Here is an 18,245-nt window from a genome sequence, read left to right as displayed (position 1 = left end):
CCATTCCTGTGGACACAGACTATTCGAATAGGTTTTAACTCTGCGCAGAGGTGTACACTTTACCCACTAGTCCGGCTCTGCGATCTCATAGCTAGTGAGACCCGAATCCGAATCTCTTTCTTTCCCCGCACGTCCTAACCTTAACGGTTATCCGGAAGGAGTCAGGCCACCACCATGTCCAAACCGGACAAAACTTTCCCCCTCCTTATCCTCCCGATGCTCCCCAGCCTTCATAACCCTGGGGTCGGACCGCACGAGTTCAGATTGAGTGACTGCCCACACAGTCGCGAGTGGTTGCACTATTAAAGAGTACAGGTAGTGAAGATGACAAACCGGTCCTTATATGAGGGGACAATCCTTCTGCTCACGCCTAAACCAGCTGAGCCATCACCTTAGGCCCTCCCCTAAACCAGGGAGTCCTTGATCATCCCTACTCAAAGGTGATAAGGGTGAAAACCCTTCATCAAACACATTTTGAAAAGCATTTTCTTTTGAAAACTCACACCTTTCCTCAAATCATTTGTAACAATTATATCAGGGATTGATTGCGGCAAGCGGCTGGGTGGCCATAATAACTTGTCTCAAAATCATATTATGCATAAAATAACAGGCTGAGGGTTGTGGTTGTAAAACATAGGTAATTTATGCATCAAAGGGATCCAGTGAGCTTGCCGTGCTTATTCGGCGAAGGGGGAAGGGGAGCTCGCGGAACTGGCTTCTGGCTCCACTGCCTAGCGTAGACTTGCGGATCTGGCCTCCACAAGACGGCACGAACGCTCCGATAACTATGCAACATGAGCAAGCAAACATACAAACAAGCAAGTATACCAACAAATATTTAGTATAGTGGTCAAAAAGCGATATATGGATGAGTAGAGTCTTGAGTAGAATCTGTGTCATGTGGTGTTGTGATGTTACTGGTGGTGGAGCGGAGGTGCTTACCAGGAGGGTGGACTGGAGGCGAAGCGACACTATGCGTGTAGCCAGCAGAGCAGAGTAACTGAGTGGGTGGGGTGTTTGCCTTGGCTGAGGGTGTTGAGTGTGTGTGGAGAGGGAGAGGGTAGCTGGGTGTATTTATAGCTGGGTGTATGTGGTGTAGCATAGTGAAATTCACTGTTGGTGAGAATAGTGACGAATGAATCGTCTGACTTAGTATGAACAAGAGAGTTATAGGCAGAATATGGGACGAGAGTATTTTGGGAGTCTTCTGGAACATGAACCATGATTAAGGGATGACATGGTTGGATAGGGAATAGTTTGATAAGAATTTAGAAACGAGAATTATTGGAATCTGAGTTTGGGAGCCTGGTTCGGAGGAATCTCAAAGTTAAGCATGCTCAACTTGGAGAAACCTGGGATGGGTGACCAGATGGGAAGTTCCCTACTGGAAGGAAAATCATAGTCACCGGAGTCCGTATGACTGGAATATGGGTCTGGCTGGTCTTAAGTGGACTGGACAGCATGATGGATGAGTAGTTGAAATTTGGGGCGATCGGATGATCGATGAATAGTGGCGATGGAAAAGTAATTATAGATATCATCGATGAATAGTAACGATGATGAATAGTAATGATAAATAGTAACGATGATGAATAGTGTATGTGAATAGTAACGATGAATAGTAATGGTGAATAGTAATGGTGAATAGTGATAGTGAATAGTTCGTATGAACGAACGATGAACGATGAATAGGAACTATGAACGAACGGACGAACGATCGAATGATCGGACGAACGAACGATCGGAATTTCGGCAGCATAACGGCAGGAAAAGATTATTTGGACGAACGAACGGACGAACGATCGAATGATCGGATGAACGAACGATCGGAATTTCGGCAGCATAACGGCAGGACAAAGATTATCTGGAAGAACGATGAATAGGGATTATGAACGAACGATGAACGATGAATAGGGACTATGAACGAACGATGAACGATCGAATGATCGAACGAACGAACGATCGGAATTTCGGCAGCATAACGACAGGACAAAGATTATCTGGAAGAACGATGAATAGGGACTATGAACGAACGATGAACGATGAATAGGAACTATGAACGAACGATGAACGATGAATAGGAACTATGAACGAACGATGAACGATCGAATGATCGAACGAACGAACGATCGAAATTTCGGCAGCATAACGGTAGGAAAAAAAGATTATTTGGACGAACGAACGGACGAACGATCGAACGATCGGACGAACGGACGAACGAACCATGAACGATCGGACGAACGATCGAACGATCGGACGAACGAACGAACAACCTAAGAACAGGGGACGAACGATCGAAGAACGATCGAACGATCCTTGTGCTAGTGTGTGCTTGTGTGGAACATGGAGTGGGTGTGTGTGTGGGGGGGGAAGAGAGTTGCCATGAAATGGCTTGGGGTGGGATGAGAGGAGGCCCTTGCCCCTCTATTTATAGCCATGGTGGGGGGATTAGGGGGAGGGATGAGAGGATTAGTGGGAGGATGAGAGGATTAGTGGGAGGTTAGCATGTATTTGTCTTGTATAAGTGAGATTAGCTTGTAGAGCTCACCGTATGACACTGGAGGCATACGTATACGTATGAGCATGAGGAAAGTTATGAAGAAAATATTTGTAGGGACTTGAAAAATGATTCTGAAGGTATTTCTCAAGAGGAAAATACCTGGAGATATATCGGTGGAATATTTGGACAGTATTTCTGGAAAGAACTTGAGGGGATTACTGGGGAAATATCTGGGCGGTATTTCTAGAAAGAATTTGAGGGTGATCACTGGGGAAATATCTGGGTAGTATTTCTGGAAGAATTTGAGGGGGATCACTGGAGAAACATTTGTAGGATATTTTGAGGAGGATTTTGGAGAGAATATAGACCACTATATTTTATTTGCTGATATCAACTCGCAAACAAACATTTTGAAATGAAATTTGAATTTCATTTTGAATTTAGAGCGAGTTTGAGAAAATTTCAGGATTTGAATTTTTGGGATGCTACAAATCTACCCCACTTAAAAGGAATCTCGTCCTCGAGATTCGGCTTAGAAGGGTTATGGGTATAGCTTTACTTCAGCTACATATCTTCACTTTGCAGACTCTTCGAGGAGATAGAGCTTTAACAAAATCTGGCCTTTCAGGAGCATCTGGTTGCCGATTGCAAACGCTGATTCGGGCTACTCAAGATCATCTTCAGGCTTCTAGGTTTCGCTTGGCAGCTAGCTTATTGAAGAAGCATTGATGCCAACACGCAAACCTTTCTCTTACGAACTTCCACATGGATTCCTTCCTTGATTGGTCTTCTGGCGCTTCATCAACAAAACTTGGGTGACCACTTCTCATCCAGAAACTTATATGCTTTGATGATATGGTCCTCCACAAGCTTGCTACAAGTCTTCTCCTTTTTCTCCACAGCAGGAACCTTGCTGGAACACTACCCCACTTAAACAGAATGAGGGTAGATCTCTTGAATCTTGGGGATTTGAACTACTTGAAGTACCTCATAACAAGGGTGTTATGGGGCCTCCTTCTGCTATTGCTGCTTGACCAGGCTGCGGAGAGATGACTGGCACAGGGTTGATTCAGGGAGAACCTTCTTCTTATCTTTTCTTCACTATCTTCTTTTCTCTTCTCACTTTTCACTGCCTCTTTCTTTCTCTTTGCTCTTCCCACTGGAGGATTCTATCGATGAGTATTACCATCATACAGAGGAGGAAACCAAAGACTATGAACCATGTGCAACAGTCTTCAACCCAAGAATCACCGAGCATTGTGATCTTAGGGGCGAGGGAGTGGAAAATGGAGTTGCTTGCTATTTGGCGGAGGGGATTTATCTGGAGTGTGCTTTGAGCGAGATGGGAGTTGAGGGAGCTGGTGGTGGGGGGTTTTATAGGCGAGCGTTGGTGTTCGGTTGCGGAGTGGTGGTGATGGAGTAGGTGCTACGTGGCAACAAGTGCGACGGAGGGGAAGGGGGGCCTGGTGATGGCGATGATGGCGGCGGTGGGTGCGCTGCAAAGGGGGGTGGGTGGCGGTAGTGCGCTGCAAAGGGGGCATGGGCGGCGGTGCTAGTGCGCATGGAGGCGGGCACGCATGCGGGGGGCACGGGTGAGTGGTGGGGTCAATGACCCTGATGTTTGTGGTCTCTGGTTCCAAGAATCTTTGCCTCTCTGTATGGTAATAACTTCTTCTGTCCTCTTTTCCTGTTTACTTTGACTCAGGGGATGCTTTGATTCTCACGGTCGGTCCTTTTGACTGAGCGACTTGATAGGTTCCTCTGTAGCTTGTTCCAGGCTTCAAGGGTAAGCTTCCCGGTATCTTCTTGGGTAAGGCACTTTTTTCTTGAGATGGGTTAAGATGAGAATGGAAGCATAAGGTGAGGATTAGATCTAATTTGTGATTTATGTTTTTAGAGAAAACCTTTCTTAAAAAGAAAGAAAACACATAAGTTCAGCAATGAAAAGCACAAACAAATCAAATATTTTGAAATGGGGAAGAATAGAGTTTTTCCAAAGCACGAACTACTCAGATTCGGGGGCTAAGCATAACTACTATTGCTTGGCTCCTGAATTGAGAACTATGCTAAATGCAACTTATGAGCACTAACGTTAAAGCATCACATATGCACTCAAAAGGGAGGAAAACATCAAGCAAAATTCATTTTGAAATGCCCTAGGGGGCAACACAATTAGAGTTTTTCAAAACACGAGTCTACACGATTACCTCTCATACAGGGCTCTAGCCAAAGTGAAGAAAAACTTCACTACCCAATGCATGCAGAGGACTGGGCATAACTAACTCAGATCTGGCAGCTTCTCTTCTGGCAAGGCTTGCACACAACTTCAATCTGAGATATCTCCTGGATGGGTCAAGAGGGAGCTGATGTTGATGACTTCTTCTGGCGGCGACTGAGATGGCAAGACGCGGTCGAACTCTTCTTCAAGCTGGACTGGCTCTTGTAGCTCCTCAGAGGGCAGCGGTGCTGGCGGGGTGCTTGCAGCTTCTTCTTTGATCTCATGGGACGGTGCTGGAATCTTCTTCATGGCGAGGGGCTCAAACATCTCTAGCGGGGGATCTTGGGAGGACTCGGGGTGCTCTTGCTTATCCATAGCCTGAGGGAAGACTGGAATTCCTTCCAAGACTATGGCTCCTTCCGGTAGTTCCCAAGCCTTCTTCTCTCCTCTGATAGAGACCGGGTGACCTTCAAGAATCTGGGGATCTTCAGCTCTCCTGGGTTGAACTGGGTTGGATGAAGCGGGCTCTTGGATCCGCAGGGCTCTACGTTGGTTATGGGTGAACAAGTAGGCCTCCATCAACTTCTGGACGTGCTCATCCTTGGCTTGCTTCAGGGCTTCCACAGCAATGACTTCACGACTTTCCAAGGCTGTTGCACGGGCTTGAGCTGTGGTGAGATCCACATGCAACTGACGGTTGCGCTTCTCTGCATCTTCTGCTCGGGCAATCATCTGACGGTGGTGCCGAGCCAAGAAATCATACTGTGCATCCAGGGTGAGCAGGTATGCAGTGAGGTACACGACTGTGGGGTCGTCCTCAAGCAGTTGCTGCTCTTCCAATGCACGCATCCTGGCCATCCAAGCGGGACGGTCTCTCTGAAAGGGCAGAAAGAATCTAAGCGGGGTGTCGGCCACTTCTTCTTCATAGATCTGACACAGGGCCCTCAATGCCTTGCGAGCGACAACTTGGCAGGTGTCTTTGAATCTGTGCCCAGCAGCAGTGACACTCCATTCCACATGGTGTGGACTGGATCCAATGTATACAGTCACGACACACTTCTCTGTGCCATGCTCGATGAATTCACGACCATCATACTCTGGCTGGCTCCTGATTCCGAGGCAAATTGTGCATGCTCTCAGCAACTTGGGGAAACCATCTTCATTCTGGCAAAAGCTGGTTTGGCAGCGAACCTCCATCTGACTTCTGAGAGAAGGAAAGGGGGAAAGCATTTTTGAAATGAAGGGATGAGAGCAAGATTTTTTTTTAAGAAAATAGTTTGGACTCAAAAACTTTTGATCAGGCTAAGGGTTACGTCCTGCGGCCAACCTAACAGCTCTGATACCACCTGAAGCGTCCCCAATCCTCTGGGACTCAATGTGATACAATTACTAGTCCCAGGAGGCTAGTAAACACATTTATACATCAGATGATTTCAAATCTGCTTAAACGAAACAAACCTATAAAGGTGGCGATCAACTTTAAGAGTTGGTCCACAACTCGGGACATATCATCAGAGTGGGGCTGAAGCAGCCCGATATACGCAGCGAAGCAAATCAGCGGTCCAACAGCCATAGGCAAGGTTGGGAACAGTCGTAACTCTTACCCGATCTCCTTTTTCTGAAAAACAACAAATAAGCAAGGGTGAGTACAAACGTACTCAGCAGCCCACCTTCACCCGCGGAATGGGGAAATCAGATATAATGCATGGAATATGTGGAGCCCAGGATATTTTGCAGAAACAGCAATATTTTATGCAGAGTTATTTTGAAAAACATTTTGTATTTTTGCAAAGCGCATCCTCTCCAAAAGGAGCAGGAAGTTTTTCAGTATTATAACAAAATCCCCTGGACTAAACCATCCAGGTATCTCAGCAGTTTCCCACTGGTTTTCCTTTTCAAAAACAGCTACTGGACTTCCCGTCCACCATAGCTCACGGCTCAACCGCCGAACCTTTTAAAAACCACTTTTCTCAAACACACCCTTTTTTTGAAAAACAAAACATTAATTGTCATACCATACCAGACTCGTCCATTCCTGTGGACACAGACTATTCGAATAGGTTTTAACTCTGCGCAGAGGTGTACACTTTACCCACTAGTCCGGCTCTGCGATCTCATAGCTAGTGAGACCCGAATCCGAATCTCTTTCTTTCCCCGCACGTCCTAACCTTAACGGTTATCCGGAAGGAGTCAGGCCACCACCATGTCCAAACCGGACAAAACTTTCCCCCTCCTTATCCTCCCGGTGCTCCCCAGCCTTCATAACCCTGGGGTCGGACCGCACGAGTTCAGATTGAGTGACTGCCCACACAGTCGCGAGTGGTTGCACTATTAAAGAGTACAGGTAGTGAAGATGACAAACCGGTCCTTATATGAGGGGACAATCCTTCTGTTCACGCCTAAACCAGCTGAGCCATCACCTTAGGCCCTCCCCTAAACCAGGGAGTCCTTGATCATCCCTACTCAAAGGTGATAAGGGTGAAAACCCTTCATCAAACACATTTTGAAAAGCATTTTCTTTTGAAAACTCACACCTTTCCTCAAATCATTTGTAACAATTATATCAGGGATTGATTGCGGCAAGCGGCTGGGTGGCCATAATAACTTGTCTCAAAATCATATTATGCATAAAATAACAGGCTGAGGGTTGTGGTTGTAAAACATAGGTAATTTATGCATCAAAGGGATCCAGTGAGCTTGCCGTGCTTATTCGGCGAAGGGGGAAGGGGAGCTCGCGGAACTGGCTTCTGGCTCCACTGCCTAGCGTAGACTTGCGGATCTGGCCTCCACAAGACGGCACGAACGCTCCGATAACTATGCAACATGAGCAAGCAAACATACAAACAAGCAAGTATACCAACAAATATTTAGTATAGTGGTCAAAAAGCGATATATGGATGAGTAGAGTCTTGAGTAGAATCTGTGTCATGTGGTGTTGTGATGTTACTGGTGGTGGAGCGGAGGTGCTTACCAGGAGGGTGGACTGGAGGCGAAGCGACACTATGCGTGTAGCCGACAGAGCAGAGTAACTGAGTGGGTGGGGTGTTTGCCTTGGCTGAGGGTGTTGAGTGTGTGTGGAGAGGGAGAGGGTAGCTGGGTGTATTTATAGCTGGGTGTATGTGGTGTAGCATAGTGAAATTCACTGTTGGTGAGAATAGTGACGAATGAATCGTCTGACTTAGTATGAACAAGAGAGTTATAGGCAGAATATGGGACGAGAGTATTTTGGGAGTCTTCTGGAACATGAACCATGATTAAGGGATGACATGGTTGGATAGGGAATAGTTTGATAAGAATTTAGAAACGAGAATTATTGGAATCTGAGTTTGGGAGCCTGGTTCGGAGGAATCTCAAAGTTAAGCATGCTCAACTTGGAGAAACCTGGGATGGGTGACCAGATGGGAAGTTCCCTACTGGAAGGAAAATCATAGTCACCGGAGTCCGTATGACTGGAATATGGGTCTGGCTGGTCTTAAGTGGACTGGACAGCATGATGGATGAGTAGTTGAAATTTGGGGCGATCGGATGATCGATGAATAGTGGCGATGGAAAAGTAATTATAGATATCATCGATGAATAGTAACGATGATGAATAGTAATGATAAATAGTAACGATGATGAATAGTGTATGTGAATAGTAACGATGAATAGTAATGGTGAATAGTAATGGTGAATAGTGATAGTGAATAGTTCGTATGAACGAACGATGAACGATGAATAGGAACTATGAACGAACGGACGAACGATCGAATGATCGGACGAACGAACGATCGGAATTTCGGCAGCATAACGGCAGGAAAAGATTATTTGGACGAACGAACGGACGAACGATCGAATGATCGGATGAACGAACGATCGGAATTTCGGCAGCATAACGGCAGGACAAAGATTATCTGGAAGAACGATGAATAGGGATTATGAACGAACGATGAACGATGAATAGGGACTATGAACGAACGATGAACGATCGAATGATCGAACGAACGAACGATCGGAATTTCGGCAGCATAACGACAGGACAAAGATTATCTGGAAGAACGATGAATAGGGACTATGAACGAACGATGAACGATGAATAGGAACTATGAACGAACGATGAACGATGAATAGGAACTATGAACGAACGATGAACGATCGAATGATCGAACGAACGAACGATCGAAATTTCGGCAGCATAACGGTAGGAAAAAAAGATTATTTGGACGAAATACGGACGAACGATCGAACGATCGGACGAACGGATGAACGAACCATGAACGATCGGACGAACGATCGAACGATCGGACGAACGAACGAACAACCTAAGAACAGGGGATGAACGATCGAAGAACGATCGAACGATCCTTGTGCTAGTGTGTGCTTGTGTGGAACATGGAGTGGGTGTGTGTGTGGGGGGGGGGGGAAGAGAGTTGCCATGAAATGGCTTGGGGTGGGATGAGAGGAGGCCCTTGCCCCTCTATTTATAGCCATGGTGGGGGGATTAGGGGGAGGGATGAGAGGATTAGTGGGAGGATGAGAGGATTAGTGGGAGGTTAGCATGTATTTGTCTTGTATAAGTGAGATTAGCTTGTAGAGCTCACCGTATGACACTGGAGGCATACGTATACGTATGAGCATGAGGAAAGTTATGAAGAAAATATTTGTAGGGACTTGAAAAATGATTCTGAAGGTATTTCTCAAGAGGAAAATACCTGGAGATATATCGGTGGAATATTTGGACAGTATTTCTGGAAAGAACTTGAGGGGATTACTGGGGAAATATCTGGGCGGTATTTCTAGAAAGAATTTGAGGGTGATCACTGGGGAAATATCTGGGTAGTATTTCTGGAAGAATTTGAGGGGGATCACTGGAGAAACATTTGTAGGATATTTTGAGGAGGATTTTGGAGAGAATATAGACCACTATATTTTATTTGCTGATATCAACTCGCAAACAAACATTTTGAAATGAAATTTGAATTTCATTTTGAATTTAGAGCGAGTTTGAGAAAATTTCAGGATTTGAACTTTTGGGATGCTACAAATCTACCCCACTTAAAAGGAATCTCGTCCTCGAGATTCGGCTTAGAAGGGTTATGGGTATAGCTTTACTTCAGCTACATATCTTCACTTTGCAGACTCTTCGAGGAGATAGAGCTTTAACAAAATCTGGCCTTTCAGGAGCATCTGGTTGCCGATTGCAAACGCTGATTCGGGCTACTCAAGATCATCTTCAGGCTTCTAGGTTTCGCTTGGCAGCTAGCTTATTGAAGAAGTATTGATGCCAACACGCAAACCTTTCTCTTACGAACTTCCACATGGATTCCTTCCTTGATTGGTCTTCTGGCGCTTCATCAACAAAACTTGGGTGACCACTTCTCATCCAGAAACTTATATGCTTTGATGATATGGTCCTCCACAAGCTTGCTACAAGTCTTCTCCTTTTTCTCCACAGCAGGAACCTTGCTGGAACACTACCCCACTTAAACAGAATGAGGGTAGATCTCTTGAATCTTGGGGATTTGAACTACTTGAAGTACCTCATAACAAGGGTGTTATGGGGCCTCCTTCTGCTATTGCTGCTTGACCAGGCTGCGGAGAGATGACTGGCACAGGGTTGATTCAGGGAGAACCTTCTTCTTATCTTTTCTTCACTATCTTCTTTTCTCTTCTCACTTTTCACTGCCTCTTTCTTTCTCTTTGCTCTTCCCACTGGAGGATTCTATCGATGAGTATTACCATCATACAGAGGAGGAAACCAAAGACTATGAACCATGTGCAACAGTCTTCAACCCAAGAATCACCGAGCATTGTGATCTTAGGGGCGAGGGAGTGGAAAATGGAGTTGCTTGCTATTTGGCGGAGGGGATTTATCTGGAGTGTGCTTTGAGCGAGATGGGAGTTGAGGGAGCTGGTGGTGGGGGGTTTTATAGGCGAGCGTTGGTGTTCGGTTGCGGAGTGGTGGTGATGGAGTAGGTGCTACGTGGCAACAAGTGCGACGGAGGGGAAGGGGGGCCTGGTGATGGCGATGATGGCGGCGGTGGGTGCGCTGCAAAGGGGGGTGGGTGGCGGTAGTGCGCTGCAAAGGGGGCATGGGCGGCGGTGCTAGTGCGCATGGAGGCGGGCACGCATGCGGGGGGCACGGGTGAGTGGTGGGGTCAATGACCCTGATGTTTGTGGTCTCTGGTTCCAAGAATCTTTGCCTCTCTGTATGGTAATAACTTCTTCTGTCCTCTTTTCCTGTTTACTTTGACTCAGGGGATGCTTTGATTCTCACGGTCGGTCCTTTTGACTGAGCGACTTGATAGGTTCCTCTGTAGCTTGTTCCAGGCTTCAAGGGTAAGCTTCCCGGTATCTTCTTGGGTAAGGCACTTTTTTCTTGAGATGGGTTAAGATGAGAATGGAAGCATAAGGTGAGGATTAGATCTAATTTGTGATTTATGTTTTTAGAGAAAACCTTTCTTAAAAAGAAAGAAAACACATAAGTTCAGCAATGATAAGCACAAACAAATCAAATATTTTGAAATGGGGAAGAATAGAGTTTTTCCAAAGCACGAACTACTCAGATTCGGGGGCTAAGCATAACTACTATTGCTTGGCTCCTGAATTGAGAACTATGCTAAATGCAACTTATGAGCACTAACGTTAAAGCATCACATATGCACTCAAAAGGGAGGAAAACATCAAGCAAAATTCATTTTGAAATGCCCTAGGGGGCAACACAATTAGAGTTTTTCAAAACACGAGTCTACACGATTACCTCTCATACAGGGCTCTAGCCAAAGTGAAGAAAAACTTCACTACCCAATGCATGCAGAGGACTGGGCATAACTAACTCAGATCTGGCAGCTTCTCTTCTGGCAAGGCTTGCACACAACTTCAATCTGAGATATCTCCTGGATGGGTCAAGAGGGAGCTGATGTTGATGACTTCTTCTGGCGGCGACTGAGATGGCAAGACGCGGTCGAACTCTTCTTCAAGCTGGACTGGCTCTTGTAGCTCCTCAGAGGGCAGCGGTGCTGGCGGGGTGCTTGCAGCTTCTTCTTTGATCTCATGGGACGGTGCTGGAATCTTCTTCATGGCGAGGGGCTCAAACATCTCTAGCGGGGGATCTTGGGAGGACTCGGGGTGCTCTTGCTTATCCATAGCCTGAGGGAAGACTGGAATTCCTTCCAAGACTATGGCTCCTTCCGGTAGTTCCCAAGCCTTCTTCTCTCCTCTGATAGAGACCGGGTGACCTTCAAGAATCTGGGGATCTTCAGCTCTCCTGGGTTGAACTGGGTTGGATGAAGCGGGCTCTTGGATCCGCAGGGCTCTACGTTGGTTATGGGTGAACAAGTAGGCCTCCATCAACTTCTGGACGTGCTCATCCTTGGCTTGCTTCAGGGCTTCCACAGCAATGACTTCACGACTTTCCAAGGCTGTTGCACGGGCTTGAGCTGTGGTGAGATCCACATGCAACTGACGGTTGCGCTTCTCTGCATCTTCTGCTCGGGCAATCATCTGACGGTGGTGCCGAGCCAAGAAATCATACTGTGCATCCAGGGTGAGCAGGTATGTAGTGAGGTACACGACTGTGGGGTCGTCCTCAAGCAGTTGCTGCTCTTCCAATGCACGCATCCTGGCCATCCAAGCGGGACGGTCTCTCTGAAAGGGCGGAAAGAATCTAAGCGGGGTGTCGGCCACTTCTTCTTCATAGATCTGACACAGGGCCCTCAATGCCTTGCGAGCGACAACTTGGCAGGTGTCTTTGAATCTGTGCCCAGCAGCAGTGACACTCCATTCCACATGGTGTGGACTGGATCCAATGTATACAGTCACGACACACTTCTCTGTGCCATGCTCGATGAATTCACGACCATCATACTCTGGCTGGCTCCTGATTCCGAGGCAAATTGTGCATGCTCTCAGCAACTTGGGGAAACCATCTTCATTCTGGCAAAAGCTGGTTTGGCAGCGAACCTCCATCTGACTTCTGAGAGAAGGAAAGGGGGAAAGCATTTTTGAAATGAAGGGATGAGAGCAAGATTTTTTTTAAGAAAATAGTTTGGACTCAAAAACTTTTGATCAGGCTAAGGGTTACGTCCTGCGGCCAACCTAACAGCTCTGATACCACCTGAAGCGTCCCCAATCCTCTGGGACTCAATGTGATACAATTACTAGTCCCAGGAGGCTAGTAAACACATTTATACATCAGATGATTTCAAATCTGCTTAAACGAAACAAACCTATAAAGGTGGCGATCAACTTTAAGAGTTGGTCCACAACTCGGGACATATCATCAGAGTGGGGCTGAAGCAGCCCGATATACGCAGCGAAGCAAATCAGCGGTCCAACAGCCATAGGCAAGGTTGGGAACAGTCGTAACTCTTACCCGATCTCCTTTTTCTGAAAAACAACAAATAAGCAAGGGTGAGTACAAACGTACTCAGCAGCCCACCTTCACCCGCGGAATGGGGAAATCAGATATAATGCATGGAATATGTGGAGCCCAGGATATTTTGCAGAAACAGCAATATTTTATGCAGAGTTATTTTGAAAAACATTTTGTATTTTTGCAAAGCGCATCCTCTCCAAAAGGAGTAGGAAGTTTTTCAGTATTATAACAAAATCCCCTGGACTAAACCATCCAGGTATCTCAGCAGTTTCCCACTGGTTTTCCTTTTCAAAAACAGCTACTGGACTTCCCGTCCACCATAGCTCACGGCTCAACCGCCGAACCTTTTAAAAACCACTTTTCTCAAACACACCCTTTTTTTTGAAAAACAAAACATTAATTGTCATACCATACCAGACTCGTCCATTCCTGTGGACACAGACTATTCGAATAGGTTTTAACTCTGCGCAGAGGTGTACACTTTACCCACTAGTCCGGCTCTGCGATCTCATAGCTAGTGAGACCCGAATCCGAATCTCTTTCTTTCCCCGCACGTCCTAACCTTAACGGTTATCCGGAAGGAGTCAGGCCACCACCATGTCCAAACCGGACAAAACTTTCCCCCTCCTTATCCTCCCGGTGCTCCCCAGCCTTCATAACCCTGGGGTCGGACCGCACGAGTTCAGATTGAGTGACTGCCCACACAGTCGCGAGTGGTTGCACTATTAAAGAGTATAGGTAGTGAAGATGACAAACCGGTCCTTATATGAGGGGACAATCCTTCTGCTCACGCCTAAACCAGCTGAGCCATCACCTTAGGCCCTCCCCTAAACCAGGGAGTCCTTGATCATCCCTACTCAAAGGTGATAAGGGTGAAAACCCTTCATCAAACACATTTTGAAAAGCATTTTCTTTTGAAAACTCACACCTTTCCTCAAATCATTTGTAACAATTATATCAGGGATTGATTGCGGCAAGCGGCTGGGTGGCCATAATAACTTGTCTCAAAATCATATTATGCATAAAATAACAGGCTGAGGGTTGTGGTTGTAAAACATAGGTAATTTATGCATCAAAGGGATCCAGTGAGCTTGCCGTGCTTATTCGGCGAAGGGGGAAGGGGAGCTCGCGGAACTGGCTTCTGGCTCCACTGCCTAGCGTAGACTTGCGGATCTGGCCTCCACAAGACGGCACGAACGCTCCGATAACTATGCAACATGAGCAAGCAAACATACAAACAAGCAAGTATACCAACAAATATTTAGTATAGTGGTCAAAAAGCGATATATGGATGAGTAGAGTCTTGAGTAGAATCTGTGTCATGTGGTGTTGTGATGTTACTGGTGGTGGAGCGGAGGTGCTTACCAGGAGGGTGGACTGGAGGCGAAGCGACACTATGCGTGTAGCCGGCAGAGCAGAGTAACTGAGTGGGTGGGGTGTTTGCCTTGGCTGAGGGTGTTGAGTGTGTGTGGAGAGGGAGAGGGTAGCTGGGTGTATTTATAGCTGGGTGTATGTGGTGTAGCATAGTGAAATTCACTGTTGGTGAGAATAGTGACGAATGAATCGTCTGACTTAGTATGAACAAGAGAGTTATAGGCAGAATATGGGACGAGAGTATTTTGGGAGTCTTCTGGAACATGAACCATGATTAAGGGATGACATGGTTGGATAGGGAATAGTTTGATAAGAATTTAGAAACGAGAATTATTGGAATCTGAGTTTGGGAGCCTGGTTCGGAGGAATCTCAAAGTTAAGCATGCTCAACTTGGAGAAACCTGGGATGGGTGACCAGATGGGAAGTTCCCTACTGGAAGGAAAATCATAGTCACCGGAGTCCGTATGACTGGAATATGGGTCTGGCTGGTCTTAAGTGGACTGGACAGCATGATGGATGAGTAGTTGAAATTTGGGGCGATCGGATGATCGATGAATAGTGGCGATGGAAAAGTAATTATAGATATCATCGATGAATAGTAACGATGATGAATAGTAATGATAAATAGTAACGATGATGAATAGTGTATGTGAATAGTAACGATGAATAGTAATGGTGAATAGTGATAGTGAATAGTTCGTATGAACGAACGATGAACGATGAATAGGAACTATGAACGAACGGACGAACGATCGAATGATCGGACGAACGAACGATCGGAATTTCGGCAGCATAACGGCAGGAAAAGATTATTTGGACGAACGAACGGACGAACGATCGAATGATCGGATGAACGAACGATCGGAATTTCGGCAGCATAACGGCAGGACAAAGATTATCTGGAAGAACGATGAATAGGGATTATGAACGAACGATGAACGATGAATAGGGACTATGAACGAACGATGAACGATCGAATGATCGAACGAACGAACGATCGGAATTTCGGCAGCATAACGACAGGACAAAGATTATCTGGAAGAACGATGAATAGGGACTATGAACGAACGATGAACGATGAATAGGAACTATGAACGAACGATGAACGATGAATAGGAACTATGAACGAACGATGAACGATCGAATGATCGAACGAACGAACGATCGAAATTTCGGCAGCATAACGGTAGGAAAAAAAGATTATTTGGACGAACGAACGGACGAACGATCGAACGATCGGACGAACGGACGAACGAACCATGAACGATCGGACGAACGATCGAACGATCGGACGAACGAACGAACAACCTAAGAACAGGGGACGAACGATCGAAGAACGATCGAACGATCCTTGTGCTAGTGTGTGCTTGTGTGGAACATGGAGTGGGTGTGTGTGTGGGGGGGGGGAAGAGAGTTGCCATGAAATGGCTTGGGGTGGGATGAGAGGAGGCCCTTGCCCCTCTATTTATAGCCATGGTGGGGGGATTAGGGGGAGGGATGAGAGGATTAGTGGGAGGATGAGAGGATTAGTGGGAGGTTAGCATGTATTTGTCTTGTATAAGTGAGATTAGCTTGTAGAGCTCACCGTATGACACTGGAGGCATACGTATACGTATGAGCATGAGGAAAGTTATGAAGAAAATATTTGTAGGGACTTGAAAAATGATTCTGAAGGTATTTCTCAAGAGGAAAATACCTGGAGATATATCGGTGGAATATTTGGACAGTATTTCTGGAAAGAACTTGAGGGGATTACTGGGGAAATATCTGGGCGGTATTTCTAGAAAGAATTTGAGGGTGATCACTGGGGAAATATCTGGGTAGTATTTCTGGAAGAATTTGAGGGGGATCACTGGAGAAACATTTGTAGGATATTTTGAGGAGGATTTTGGAGAGAATATAGACCACTATATTTTATTTGCTGATATCAACTCGCAAACAAACATTTTGAAATGAAATTTGAATTTCATTTTGAATTTAGAGCGAGTTTGAGAAAATTTCAGGATTTGAATTTTTGGGATGCTACATGCTCGAAGTTTCCGATTCGCTCCTAAAATCGGTCGTAACTTATGCTAAATAGCATTGATATCATTTTTGCATGCACGGTTTTCCAAGTTTCGAGTGACTTGCAGTTCAAATGTGAATTTTTCGAAAAATTCAAATAAATGAACTAAATGTACTAGCTATAGAAAACACTTTTATAATTGCCCAAAATGGTACATGTAGGTTTACATAGTGTAGAAACATACCATAAAAAGTTTAGTTGGGAAAATAAAAAATAAAAATATACTTTGCCGAGTGTCCAGCAATGACACTCGACAAAGAAGCCTTTGCAGAGTGTCAGCTAGTTGACACTCGGCAAAGTATAGTGAAATAATCTTTGCCGAGTGTCGCTCGGGGGACACTCGGCAAAGAGGACTTTGCCAAGTGCCGGATCGGGGCACTCGGCAAAGTGTATTTTAAAATTAAAAAAATCTTTGTCGAGTGCCAGATCACGGGCACTCGGCGAAGAACTCGTACTTACCAACGGTAAACTCTTTCTTCCTCACTCTCTCACTCTCACTCTCACGCGTCGTCGTCGTTGCCCACGACGCCGCTGCCGCGCCCTCGCCCTCGCCCGGCCACCACGCCCGCGCCCCTCGCCCTCGCCCGTCCGCCGCGCAGCCCGCCCACCGCCGCGCCGTCCGCCCGCGCCTCTCGCCCTCGCCCACCCGCCGCACGCTCGCCTTCCACACCGTGCACGCCCTCCATGCCCTCGCCCTCGGCCGCCACGCCCGCGCCCTCGCCCACCCGCCGCCGCGCCCTCCCTACCCTCGGCCGCCGCGCCTCGGCCGCCGTTGCCCCCACGCCGCCGCGCTCTCGCTCGCCGCGGCCTCTGCCACTCTCCACGACGGCAAAGTGCACGCGGTCGACCTCCAACCCCCGCGCCCTGTCGTCTCGCCCGCGACCCGTCATCACGCCCGCGACCAAACCTCCAAGGTGATTTATATGAAATGATTAGGTTTAATATTGAGTCAAATTTATATACATGTATGATTAGGTTAATATGTAGTCTTGTTGTGTTATCTCTGATGGATTTGAATATATATAGATGTGATTACCGACCATCGTGCAGTTGAATTATGCGTGGATGTCACCCATCGTGTTGATACTTTTATTTGCATGATTTCGAAACTTCTCCGTGCAGGGGAGGTGCTGCCAAAATTTTCTATTGGTAGGCTTCTGTTAGAGGATGGAGGACCGTGAGTGGATGTACACGGGCCATAGAGAAAGGAACGATGTCACCCTTGAATGGATTAGAAAGACTGATAATTTCATGGAACGGGCATATGGCAAAGCTGCTAAAGGAACGAGTCTAGTCCCATGCCCATGCAGCAAATGTGCCAACCGGAAAAGAAAACCAAAGGCCATGGTAGAACATATATGGAAGAATGGATTTACGCCGGGCTATACTCGGTGGATCTTTCATGGTGAAGCGCATCGTACGAGAGAGGAGGCGCTGAGACAACGTGTCGAGATTATGATGCCGATGCGGGGGTAGCGGATATGTTGAACGACTATCAGGAGGCACAGTACATGGGAGGATGTATGGATGATGAGCCAGAGCCAAAGGCGTTCTACGACATGTTTGACGCGGCACAGAAGCCCCTTCACGGCCAGACAAAGGTTTCTCAACTGGATGATATTGCGCGTGTAATGGCGTTCAAGTCGCAGTACATCATGAGTAGAGACGCATTCGATGGCTTGTTGACGGTTATTGGGAGCCTGCTTCCGGATGATCACGTTCTGCCAAAGA

This window comes from Zea mays, chromosome 9 (assembly GCF_902167145.1).
Source record: "Zea mays cultivar B73 chromosome 9, Zm-B73-REFERENCE-NAM-5.0, whole genome shotgun sequence".
Taxonomy (NCBI): domain Eukaryota; kingdom Viridiplantae; phylum Streptophyta; class Magnoliopsida; order Poales; family Poaceae; genus Zea; species Zea mays.
Note: the sequence above shows the minus strand (reverse complement) of the source record.